This window comes from Zootoca vivipara, chromosome 9 (assembly GCF_965207765.1).
Source record: "Zootoca vivipara chromosome 9, rZooViv2.hap1.1, whole genome shotgun sequence".
NCBI lineage: Eukaryota > Metazoa > Chordata > Lepidosauria > Squamata > Lacertidae > Zootoca > Zootoca vivipara.
The window spans coordinates 19,436,053-19,448,641 of NC_142592.1; positions in this window are offsets into that span (position 1 = coordinate 19,436,053).

The window sequence follows — 12,589 nt, forward strand, 5'->3', positions numbered from 1 at the left end:
AATTCAAAGCAAAGGGGGTGGGGGGAGAAGAGGAAAAAGGATGAATTATTTATGAGATTAATTTGTGCAATTCATACCTATAAATAAGATGGCAGCTGCTAAATAATTTGCACCGAGTGATAACATGCAGACATCGGAGCTGAAGCAATAAGAGATTTGCCGGCTGCGAAGTACCTCACTATTTGTCCAAAGTCCGTGCTGCACAAGAGTTTACAGAAAGTTAATGGTTGGAGGAAGAAAACTGCTCAATGAGAAGATGATGCTCTCTTCCCCACCTAGATAGCAGGATCCTTGTCAGGTGATAAGCACCGTCAGCTCATACTTGAAAAGAAGTGCAGTGTTCTTTTAAATTCACAATGCAAAGTGACGGCACCAGAAGGGTAAACAAATTGTGTGATGCAACTTGACATAATATGATTCAGGTGATCAACAGTGTCACAAATATAAAGAAACTGATTTAACAATATGGAATAGGCTTCCTGAATGAGTGTGTGTGTGTGTGTGTGTATTCACACACACCATTTTTTTCATTCGTTTGGCAGTGATCTGTGTTTGCCTTGAGCCAAATGAATACTTGAAAGTTCAGCAAATGTCTGTGAGCAATATAGCACTTTATATTTACGATAGCTAGCATAGTCTCATTTAAAAAAGAAACTGTCAAATACTTCATAGTTTTGGGTGCTTAAAAAATACTTTCCATTTCATGAAATGTTCCTAAAGCTTGGAAAGATTTCTCTCCCTTTTGGCAAATATTTGACTTTTATTTAAGTGATTTTTTTCTTCCATTGCCTCTTATTATGTCAATGATTCAAAAGGGTGGGGGGAGCTGTTCAGTAAAGCACTTACAACTATGTATAACTCCTAGTTTAACACACACACACACACACACACACACACACACACACACACACACAAGATCAGTGGAACCTAAACAAATGCTTGCTTCTCAGATGGGACTGGAGTTAAGTTATTAAAACTAGAGATTCATGAGCACAATTATCACATTTTCATCCCAATGGAGTGGGGGTAATCCACATGCTCACTGAAATGCACATTTTCAAATCAGCTTCCCCATTTGAACTGAATGGGTTGTTGTTGGCATCTGTCTGTCTCGAGAGACAAGGGAGTGCGCCTCCAGGGGTAAATAGTGTCCTCCCTAAAAGAGGGCACGTGTTGAGGTGAGACCTGGAGACTGACATCCTGTGTTGTGGGTGGGTAAGATTGGTCAGCCAGAACACCCAATTGGTAGGTCCCTTGATGTTGAGTTCAATCTGGCCAATGGGGCGTAGTCCAAACGGATCAAGGAAGCTATATATGCACGTGACCTAGAGCTTCCTCTTTTGGCTCGTGCGTTTGGAACACCCGCCTAACTCTCCCTAATTTTAGGGCTTTTGTGATTGACCTTGCCATGCCATTGTGTGTCGTCTGTCGTTGGGACAGGGGCACGGCAGGAATTTTCCCCACTTGGCTGATTGGCTGTTGCCATTTGGGTTTCGCCTGCCGTGTAGCAAATCGTCACAACTTGTAAGGTTGCAGATAGGCTCTGGTTCAGGTGATAGGGATGGGGGAACGGTCTCACCATCCCTATGTGAAGGGTATTCTGTTAAAGGAATCCAGGGACTCAATGGTTTGGTCAACCCCTGAGAGGGGGTTGTGCCTGTGCCTGAGTCCAGGGGGACATCTGGGTGGTGGACATAGCCTGTTCCCAGCTTTCCGCCTATCCAGGTGTTCACCCTTGGCTGACCTATGCTGGTGCCCTGGGTCAGCGCTACCTGCAAGGGTGCAGGGAGCTAGTCGAACCAGAGCCTATGCAACCACTCACTTTCTGTAATCAATAAAGTTGTGGCCTAAATTCTGCCAAAAACCAAAACTAAAATTTTAGTCGTGTGAATTTATTTAGGGGGGAGGTCTCTGGGTCTGAACATGCAAAGTTAAACTGCTACATTAGCAGCACCAAAATGACCTTGCAGGTTGCAACCCTGGGCAGTACGTATGGAGGTCATGAGTCTCCAGGTTCATTTAGCAAAGTCCATCATGATGTGGGTTGCTGAAATTTAAGCCAGCTCCAGTTTATAACTAGAGATCAGAGTGTTAATCAATGTGGGTGGAGCTGTGATCTAAACATCTTGGGGTTGCCAATCAGAAAGTCAGTGGTTCAAATCCCCACGACAGAGTGAGCTCCCATCGCCCTGACCCAGCTCCTGTCAACCTAGCACTTCGAAAGCATGCCAGTGCAAGTAGATGAATAGGTACCACTGTGGCAGGAAGGTAAACAGCATTTCTGTGAGCTCTGGCTTCCATCACAGTGTTCTGCTGCGCCAGAAGTGGTTTCATCATGCTGACCACATGACCTGGAAAGCTGTCTGTGCAGAAACGCCACCTCCCTTGGCCTGTAAGCGAAATGAGCGCTGCAACCGCATAGTCACCTTTGACTGGACTTAACCATCCAGGGGTCTTTTATCTTTACCTTACCTTTACCTAACCGATAGGTAAAGGTAAAGGGACCCCTGACTGATAGGTCCAGTCGTGGATGACTCTGGGGTTGCGGTGCTCATCTCACTTTACTGGCCAAGGGAGCCGGTGTACAGCTTCCAGGTCATGTGGCCAGCATGACTAAGCCGCTTCTGGTGAACCAGAGCAGCGCACAGAAATGCCGTTTACTGTCCCGCTGTAGCGGTACCTATTTATCTACTTGCACTTTGGCGTGCTTTCGAACTGCTAGGTTGGCAGGAGCTGGGACCGAGCAACGGGAGCTCACCCCGTCGCGGGGATTCGAACCGCCAACCTTCTAATTGGCAAGCCCTAGGCCACTCGCTTCTCATAACCAATAGGTAGTAACTATTAAATTAGGGAACATGCATTTGTTTAGCACATTTCACATAAAAACATAATAGAAACACCAACAATAAAAAAAATGTCAAGGCCAATATAGATACAGACAGGGTAAAGCATCACGACTTAAAAGCCTTCTTGAAAAAGGCACTAAGAAAAGACAATAGAGATGGTACCTGTCTGGTGTGTATTGGGACGGAATTCCAAAGGGTAGATAGCTTTGATACAGCAGGTTTTGATTTGTATAGATTAATTTAGCTTTCTAGGAAACAGCATTGCCAGATTGAAGTCTGTGGAGGCCCTTAGGCAGTCGAAATCTCGGCCCCTTTGTGTGCATGATCTCGTCCAGGCTTCCTCAAACTCTGCCCTCCAGATGTTTTTGGCCTACAACTCCCATGATCCCTAGCTAGTGGGACCAGTGGTCAGGACTGATGGGAATTGTAGTCTCAAAACATCTGGAGGGCCAAGTTTGAGAAAGCCTGATCTAGTCAGATAACATTGAACTAAGAAAGCTTCATTCTAATTTTATTTCAAGATCAAATCAATATTATTTTGATCTGTTATCACGGGGCCCCTTAAAGGCCCATAGGCCAGTGCCTACTCTGCCTATTTGGTAATCAGCACTGAGGACTGGCCCTTTCTCCTAGCCTAGCTGGAATCTTTGGCTTTTTTGAAATCCTGCTTCCCAGTTCAATTGCAGGAAACGAACCTGTCCTTCTCTGTTCTTCTTGTTGTTGTAGGTAAGAAAGAGATCTTTATTCAAGTAAACAGCAGCAGCAGACACAAGACTCAGGAGTCGCAGCTCAGGGGTTTGAGAGTAGCACAAGAAATTTGAAACTGGGTGAAAACAACAAAAGTGACCAAAGAAGTTTCCTGCTTTGCCTGCCAAGCTTTTTATGATGAGGCATGGAGCCCCATTTCCCTTCACTGTTATGATGGAAACCAATGTGTTATATTTTAGAAATAGGATGTGAACAGCCCCACACAAACACACACAATGGGAAGAGTGCATGTTAGGAACAGCACCAAGCAGCAGATCTTGAGAAGCTAGAGAAAAGATGCCGCTCTCCATCACGAGATGGGTGAGGCCAGTTCACCTCTACAGCTCTACAACTCATCAGCACTACAGAGTACACAGAAAGCTCTCAGTATCCTTTTCCTGTGCTGCAAATCTTGCACGAGCTGACACTCCAAGTCATCAAAGACACTAATCAAGCAGAATGAATTATGGAAGGCTTGCATTGTAAAGTCAACAGAGTACTGCTGTACAGAATAAGAAATAACCTTAAAAACTTAAAACAAGATTTAGAATCCCTGGTTGAATTCAGTGTTTTAAAGTGTCCGTGTTTACTTCCTTGTTAAATTGATATGTTTTCTTCTGCTAGGTCTAGCAGAAAGCCTTAAGCTGACTTTTGTGTCACCTTGCCCGATATAGAAATACTGCTGGTGTCTTGGGTTGTAGACAGATTGGTTTAAAAAAAAAGTCACAGATGTTGGTCAGAATCCAGACAACTCTTTACATGCAGCAAAGGCTTGAGAGGGCAATGTCACACGCGGAAGCCACTGGGGCACAGTCTGCAATGGAAGTCTCCCCGTCACCCTCTGCAAAGGCACATTGAGCAGTATGGAATGATGCCTACAAAAACAGGACTCCAAAGCCCTAGCACATGCACTGGGCTCATCATCATGAGGTGGCCAAAGTATTGGAGCCTCAGCTTCAGGATCTGACTTCCATGAGCACTCAGGGCTGATTTCCTTCAGAATGGATAGGTTTGATCTTCTTGCAGTCCATGGGACTCTCAAGAGTCTCCTCCAGCACCATAATTCAAAAGCATCAATTCTTCGGCGATCAGCCTTCTTTATGGTCCAGCTCTCACTTCCATACATCACTACTGGGAAAACCATGGCTTTAACTATACGGATCTTTGTCGGCAAGGTGATGCCTCTGCTTTTTAAGATGCTGTCTAGGTTTGTCATTGCTTTTCTCCCAAGAAGCAGGCGTCTTTTAATTTCGTGTCTGCTGTCACCATCTGCAGTGATCATGGAACCCAAGAAAGTAAAATCTCTTACTGCCTCCATTTCTTCTCCTTCTATTTGCCAGGAGGTGATGGGACGAGTTTACGCTATAATAAATTTACTAGTCTTTAAAGTGCCCCAAGATTCTTTGTTGCTTTTGATGCAATAGACTAATATAGCTACCCTTCTGGAAGAAAAGAATTCTTTTTGGACCACTATAAATCCTGCTTTTCTTTTCCTTTTGCTCTGCACTTGTTATTATTTCAGTCATGATGTTTCTTTATCATTATATCACACATCAGCTATTTTATTTTATTTGATGGAAGTGATGAACACCCCCAGAATTCATAGGATATTCAAATTAAGTCTGGGTGTTGTTGTTGTTGTTTTAAAAAATATGCATTGATTTTAAAGGGGGAAATGTCAGAAGTATTTGAAAAGGTAAACATTAACTTTGGAATAATGACTGGAACATTTCTTAATAGGCTTGGCAAGAAGAGTGGAAAATATTCCTCACTCACATATGTTGTTCTTGTTTCTCTTCTAACAAGGCCTAATTTGTGCAGGGATAAATTAATAGAGCAAAAGTAAGTTGTATGAACTGTAAGCAACATTTTAATACATACGCCAGCAACATGTCCTCATAAACTTCAGCGGGTCACTGGGGAGACAGATCAATATAATGTAGGTTATAGCTAACATCAAAAAGAATAGACATATCACAGGAAAAACTCAATCTATTAAAATTTTAAAGCATTATCCCTAGCATTGTTATTCAAAGCCTTTCTGCACAATTGTGTTCCCTGTTTGATGTGGAAACTTTGGGCTAAATCCAGCAGTCCTTAAACAACAACAAAAGCTACTCTTTCAGAAACTTTTTGTGGTTCTCAAAAGCACTATTTCATAACCCAAATGAACAAAGATTTAGAGAAATTTAGAGATGGGTCAAATCTGGGACCCATCATCCTTTCCCAAAATATTTTTGAACACAACTTCTATTTTTTTACCTCCCTCTTTTGCACCCATTTATTATTTATTTAACAAAATGTATATACCGCTTGATTATAATAAAACCTCTAAGCAAGGAGTTTCAAAGTATAGGTGCCAGCACGGCAAAAACAAACCAAATTCTTCTATCTGAAGAACAAGTATTATGTAGCACACAGGCAATAATACACAGGTAACAGTTCCAGTTCCACAGATCGAAGTGGTCGATGAAGCACTAAATGTTTCTCCATACAAAATAAATAAATTTAAATAAAAATAAATCCTACAGATCATCAATTATTTTGTACATTTCAACAATATTACCGCTCAACACAGTGCAAGTGTACAGTAAGGTTAAAAAAAGATATAATAAAGATGTACAGTGTATATTTCTAAAACAGTGTGCAGTAATGTTACAAAAGCTACAATATTGATAAAATCAGTTACAATTAACCATCAATTGTTCTGTTCCATTTGGAATCCTTTTTCTTTGCTTTATAGTTATAATTGTTTAGTTTTTTATACAGTACTTGTATATTCTACTATTGTAGCCCACCCTGGGACCTTATGGTGAAGAATGGGTAAAAAAATCCTACTAATAAAATGAGAAAACTTACTTTAAATGTTTGCTGATATAAACAGGTCTTTACCACAGGAACCAAGGCCCCTTTGCCCCCACAATAAAATATTTGAGTGTGCCAGGCACCCCCAGAAGTTGATGGGCATTGCCATTCAAATGGTGTGCATGTGCCATGTCATATGATCGATTATGCAGGGTGGGGCTTACCTGTCCCCCCCCCCCATATTTTATTCAAGTTGGCCCCTCCTGATATTCACCAACAGCCAGGCATTCTCAGAATCACAATTGCTCCTGCAAATTTACATACAAACAGCTTTATTGCAGCCCATAGATCCAAAATACACAGTTCTGCCAATTTAGCCTATCTGTTTTAAAATTGTTGTTGCTTTTTTAAAAATGCAGAGTCAACAAATGCGTCTACACCCTTTGGTTAGATTTGCTCTGGTTACTTTGGTATGCTCCGCTGATTTGAATGTTAGTGCCCTGGAAAACTACAAAGAAAAAACACAGTTGGAGGGGAAATCATTATTCAAAGTTCCTATAAACTATCAAATAGGCTTTCTCAGATCATTCATTAAGTGGAAGATGATGAATGGGCTGTTGAATTATGGCCCTGTTTAATATCACTTGTATGGTGTTAGCATTCTGCACAGCAAACACAGGGTGAAGACAGGCATAGTATATAAAGAGGGCTTACAGGGCATTCGTTGCAGTCCAAGCTCTTCTTTCTGGCTGAGCTGATGGATGAGCATCTCAAGATGTTTGTCTTGCACTTCCTCCTCTTTCTCTCCTACTGCGTTGGTTGAGGAAAGTGAACCCAGTGCCCTATGGCAGAGTATGTGTGATGGCCTCTAAGGCCCCCTGTGGATACAGAGTTTTCCCAGGTACAGCGGGAAATGGCAGGATTGAGCAGCCATGTGCAACACATCTGATGGCTTGGCATGGCGAACGGCTATAGCTGACTGGCAGAGGCTTTGCCAATCACACAGAAGTCCCCAGGTTCAATTCCTAGCGTCTCCAGGTAGGGCTGGGCAAAAGATTCCCTGCTTGAAACTGCAATGAACCGCTGGCAGTCACTGTAGACCAGTGTTTCCCAAACTAGGATTTCCAGCTGTTTTCGGACTACAATTCCCTTCATCCCTGACTACTGGTTCTGCTAGCTAGGGATGGTGGGAGTTGTAGTCCAAAAACAGCTGGAGACCCAAGTTTGAGAAACACTGGTGTAGACAATATGTAGCAAGATAGACAAACTCAATCTAAGGTTGGTTTGGCATATTCTGCATATTAATGCAGTTAGGGGAAAGTATTGAAAACGGAATAAACCGCTATGTGAACGTAGCCCTGATATGTAGCTGCACACTATGTGTTAAGGATAAAGCGTAGTTTGGCAATGAAATAGCTTAGGCTGAAGTTCTAGACAAACTTACCTGGAAGGAAGTGATTCCAACTAAACTCAGTGGAACTTACCTCTTGGTAGACATGTGTAGCATTGCACTGTTATTTATATTTTATGTTTGAATTGCTATTTTAAGATTGTGCTGGTTGCATTTTATTTTTGTGTCTATGTCTATTTTGTTGCATGGTACTTTGAGGGTCCCTGCAGAAGATTGGAATATAAATAACATATCGTTGTTGATGTCTTAATATATGCTTTGATGTATGCTTCATATATTGTGCTATTTTCTGCCTGAAAACACAACTTTATCATTGGAACAAACATGGAATTTGGAGATGTATATGCATCCATAAATTTACAGGTGTGTAAATGTAGCAAAATTAGCACATAGAAGTGATTGGATATATTTGTAAGGTTTTCCTGTCATGAAATGATTGTTGACATTGTTTAGCAAAATTTTATTTACGGCCCAATTCCCTCTCCCCCAAACTCTGTTGTGGGGAAACAATGCAGTAGAGGCTCAGATCTGAGCAATGGACTGAATGTTCTATTGAACAAGAAAGCAGACTTCATAGAATCATAGAGTTGGAAGAGACCACAAGGGCCATCCAGTCCAACCTCCTGCCAAGCAGGAAACACCATCAAAGCATTCCTGACAGATGGCTGTCAAGCCTCTGCTTAAAGACCTCCAAAGAAGGAGACTCCACCACACTCCTTGGCAGCAAATTCCACTGCCGAACAGCTCTTACTGTCAGGAAGTTCTTCCTAATGTTTAGGTGGAATTTTCTTTCTTGTAGTTTGAATCCGTTGCTCCGTGTCCGCTTCTCTGGAGCAGCAGAAAACAACCTTTCTCCCTCCTCTATATGACATCCTTTTATATATTTGAACATGGTTATCATATCACCCCTTAACCTTCTCTTCTCCAGGCTAAACATACCCAGCTCCCTAAGCCGTTCCTCATAAGGCATCGTTTCCAGGCCTTTGACCATTTTGGTTGCCCTCTTCTGGACACGTTCCAGCTTATCAGTATCCTTCTTGAACTGTGGTGCCCAGAACTGGACACAGTACTCCAGGTGAGGTCTGACCAGAGCAGAATACAGTGGTACTATTACTTCCCTTGATCTAGATGCTATACTCCTATTGATGCAGCCCAGAATTGCATTGGCTTTTTTAGCTGCTGCATCACACTGCTGACTCATGTCAAGTTTGTGGTCTACCAAGACTCCTAGATCCTTTTCACATGTACTGCTCTCAAGCCAGGTGTCTCCCATCCTGTATTTGTGCCTTTCATTTTTTTTGCCCAAGTGTAGTACTTTACATTTCTCCTTGTTAAAATTCATCTTGTTTGCTTTGGCCCAGTTGTCTAATCTGTTAAGGTCATTCTGAAGTGTGATCCTGTCCTCTGGGGTGTTAGCCACCCCTCCCAATTTGGTGTCATCTGCAAACTTGCTCAGGATGCCCTCAAGCCCATCATCCAAGTCATTGATAAAGATGTTGAACAAGACTGGGCCCAAGACAGAACCCTGTGGCACCCCACTTCATTGCCAAACAGAACCTAGGAGGACCATTAGTAAATTCACAGAAACATGAACCCACAGCGTTTTGAAACATGGCTCCCAATAGGCACTATATGGTATAACTGGATATTTTCTTCTCACCCTCCCCAAATACATCCATTGCACACATTTAAGAATCCATCAGACTTCATCAAACTAAACTCACTTTCCACAGCATTTCAGAACAACTTGCATGAAAAATTCAGAGACCTACCAAGAGCCCATTAAAAAAAGGCTTGTTTTACTTGTTGTTTCTTAGCCAACAGCCTTTTCTCATTGTGAATATCTGCTGTACTAAACAGAAGTATTTAAGTTACCCTTCAGCTTATGCCTGATCTTCTACTGCAAAACCTCTCAGGCAGGATGTGTGCAGATTTCATGTCCTTTCACAGTGCAGTTCACTTGGAGACAAAAGCAAGAGAATTTGTTTCAGCTGAACTGTTTCATTTTAGCAGACACTTTCCAGCTGACTAAAGTTATTTTTGAAATTATGGAAGTCAAAAGGGAATTGGGAATTACAGTGATGCTTTTTTTTAGATCATGGAAGGCAGAAAACTCGCATACATTTCTTACGTTAACTGCTATTTGATGATCAAAATGGTTTATTCTTCAAAAAGTCAACTTTGAAAATATTTTAATGATACCTGTGTTGTCATATTTGCTAAGAACACCTTATTAGACACACTAATTAAATGAATAATCAGATCAGACACCCACTATCATTTGCAGATAAAATAACCTTAAAATATATACTGTGTTGATTCTGGTAGACACCATCTGACAGGAGATGCCAAGCGGCACCTTGTTTTGTAATATTCAAATGTTCCACACTTTCCTTAATGAAGTTGCAGGCCAGCTTACTGGGGCAGAAGGACAGACATTGGATCTGCTTTGCCATCCACAGCCTGGCTTGCCATTTGCAGTAGCACTGGGAAGGATCAGAAACACAGCCATGTACCCTAGTAGTGAGGCTTGCAAATGTGCAGCTGATTTGACTTTGCACGTGTACAATCTAAAGCCAATTTTGTGCACAGTGTGCACATTTTGTGAACATTATTTCCCATGTGCCCCAGCATAAGGGGACCAATTTTTAGAGAACCTTTCAACAGAGATAACGGAGCCAAGTAGCCAGTGCCATATTTCCCCTTGCTTTGTTGATAGCCTTCATTCCTATAGCTAATGAAAAGGAGGGATTGCATAACTATAGAGAAGAAAGTGTGCTTGGAAAGAAGGACCTGTCTCTCTTTTAATATCAAGCTTGAAAAATGGGGCAGAAGAAACCTATTGTGGGCAGTGTTGATTGGCTAGAGTCAGCCAAGACTCTCCCTCCTCTCTTTATCTCCAGAGCAATTATGGAAAAGGGGGTTGATGCATCTATAGCAGGCATCCCCAAACTGCGGCCCTCCAGATGTTTTGGCCTACAACTCCCATGATCCCTAGCTAACAGGACCAGTGGTCAAGGATGATGGGAATTGTAGTCCAAAACATCTGGAGGGCTGAAGTTTGGGGATGCCTGATCTATAGCAACACACATGGTTTCCAACTGAGCATTGCCATTGTAAGTAATAGGGTAGTCTCACATACAGCCCTGTTCAACTGGGAACTCACAAGCTTAACTTAGTCTGTGGCCCATTATCGTTGAACCAACTACTCTAGCAACTACTCTATTCCGAACTTAAAAATGGAAAGCATAATGCTGGTGGTCAACAAAAGAGGTTTAAAGACTGTCTCAAGGCAAATCTTAAAAAATGTAGTATAAACACTGACAGCTGGGGAACACTGGCCTGTGAGTGCTCCAGTTGGAGAACAGCCTTTACCAAAGGTGTCATGGGCTTTGAAGACACTCGAACTCAGGACGCAAGGGAGAAACGTGCTAAGAGGAAGGCATGCTTGGCAAATCCACACCGTGATCAACTCCCGTCTGGAAACCAATGTCCCCACTGTGGAAGGACGTGAGGATCCAAAATTTGCCTCCACAGTCACTTACGGATCCATTGTTAAAATCGTGTTTATGGAAGACAATCTTACTTGGCTACAAGTGATCGCCAAAGAAGAAGAATAGTTGAACCAAGGGATGCTGTTTAGTTTGCTGGTTCATATACCAGTTATATAAACTGTGAATCCAGATATGATAAGCCATGAATAATTCACTCTGATTGCTGGTGTAACATTACATTTGTCCCCATCCTAAGATGAATGGTTAATAACAGATGATCTCAAAATCACTCAGGGGGAGTTGGGTCTTCTAATATAAAACAACATCTAGAAAATTCTATAAAAAATGAAATAATGGTCAAAATCCTACTGCACAATGGGAAGGTTCGCTATGCTTTCTATCCCAATCATGAAGATTTCTCACTGTCCAGCTGTTCCCAACTGCACAGAAATTTATTGTGGGGTACATGTGAGTAAGGGGACCCAGGTGGCACTGTGGGTTAAACCACAGAGCCTAGGGCTTGCTGATCAGAAGGTCAGCGGTTCGAATCCCTGTGACGGGGTGAGCTCCCGTTGCTCGGTCCCAGCTCCTGCCAACCTAGCAGTTTGAAAGCACGTCAAAATGCAAGTAGATAAATAGGAACCGCTACAGCGGGAAGGTAAACGGCGTTTCCATGTGCTGCTCTGGTTTGCCAGAAGTGGCTTTGTCATGCTGGCCACATGACCTGGAAGCTATATGCCGGCTCCCTCGGCCAATAATGCGAGATGAGCGCGCAACCCCAGAGTCGGTCACGACTGGACCTAATGGTCAGGGGGTCCCTTTACCTTTACATGTGAATAGTGTCATTATACAGTTCAGCCACTATGTGACACTGGACTCAGATGAACTTGTATATGAATGGAGTTAGGAACTACCTGTTCTTTTCTTGTTTGGGAGAGATAATAAAGTTCTTGTGCAGATTCCTGGCCGGCATGTCCTCTAAGACTTCCATGACAGCCCCTTATATCCTGGTACAGTAGAAGATAGCCCTGGAATTATACCAAGCTCCATTGTTGGGTGCAAGATCTATAAAACAGAACTGGATTGGGATAAATTAAAGCATGGTTCTTTTTTCAGTCTTTCCTCTTCTAGCCAGACAAAGAAGGCACCTGACATCACACAAAGTTAAGCATACGTCGTATTTTTCATGAGCTCTCTGAAGTGGAAGGCAAAGATGGTTGCGGTCTGTCTTCCTCTGCCACACAAGCTTTCTGCTGGATTGGTTTATACCCACACTGCCCCCATTA